Here is a 1,146-nt window from a genome sequence, read left to right as displayed (position 1 = left end):
AGGCCATATAAGGCACTACAGCAGTTGGCAGGAAGTTCCCACAGCCATGTAGAACCATGGAGGGTGTAGAGGGAATTCCCAGCCACTTATAGTGCCATGGAAATCGGGCATAGGTTTCCCCCACTCTAGTGGAGTACTTCAAAGGGCAGGAAGGACTTCTCCCAGTTGCTTAAAGCACTTTGAAGTGTAGCCGTGAGTTTCCCTGCGGCAGAAGATGGACGTGATTTCAAAACCACGTATCATGCCACAAAGATCAGGTGGGTGGGTTTTCCCCAGGCACGTAATGTGCCTTGAAATGTAGCCCTGAGTTTCCCAGTGGTGGAGGAGGTGGGTGAAATTTCCCCAGACCCTTATTACTCCACAGAAGGCAGAGCTCCCTAAGCTGGGTAGAGTGCTGTGTATTTGCCCTAGGTAAAGGGGAGTGTCCAGGAGGCTGGCAGTGGAATGTGAGAGGATAGAAGGGAGAAAAAAAGACTGCACCCAATGAGACTCTATGGGTAAAGAGAGCAGAGAAGGAAACAATAGTATAGATATATCTGAGCCCTGATGTTCTAACTGTGAGGATGGAGGAATTTAAAGCCTGCTCAGAGCTGGAGCAAACTGTGGCTGTGTTGAACTAAATTTGTTGTGCCAGTCGAAAGAGACCAGCTCTGGTTGAGATTGCAGCAGGTTTAACGGGAAGTTTTAGGTTCCGTCGATAATGGTAGGTCAAAAGCCCACAGCTCCTCAAAACCTAGTGCATCTGTGCCTACTTATCTTTATGATGCTCCTGCTGTGACTAGGCAGTGTGGAATTTCCCTTTAACGACTTTCCTGTGCTGATTTCTGGGGAGTCCCTCAGGTGTGTGTTACTCAGTTTCCATTGTTTGTTTGTTTATGTAGAACTTAAACTCATTTCAGGACATAAGCTAATTACCAGACAACTGCACAGGCTGATAACTAATCTGATAGTGATAGGGAGGGTGGTCAGAGGAACCTATTCCTAATGATTATTAGAAAAATAATTTCTCTTGATAATTTACTTAGGAAAGTTGCATTAAATTATTCCTGAAAGTTGCATTAAATTATTATACAGTGTAGCAAGCAAAGTTCTACTAAACATTTGAACTACAGGTATAGCTCTATCAATTAGTCCTGAGTAGTCTGG

Source organism: Tenrec ecaudatus, chromosome 7 (genome assembly GCF_050624435.1).
Source record: "Tenrec ecaudatus isolate mTenEca1 chromosome 7, mTenEca1.hap1, whole genome shotgun sequence".
Classification (NCBI taxonomy): Eukaryota; Metazoa; Chordata; class Mammalia; order Afrosoricida; family Tenrecidae; genus Tenrec; species Tenrec ecaudatus.
Note: the sequence above shows the minus strand (reverse complement) of the source record.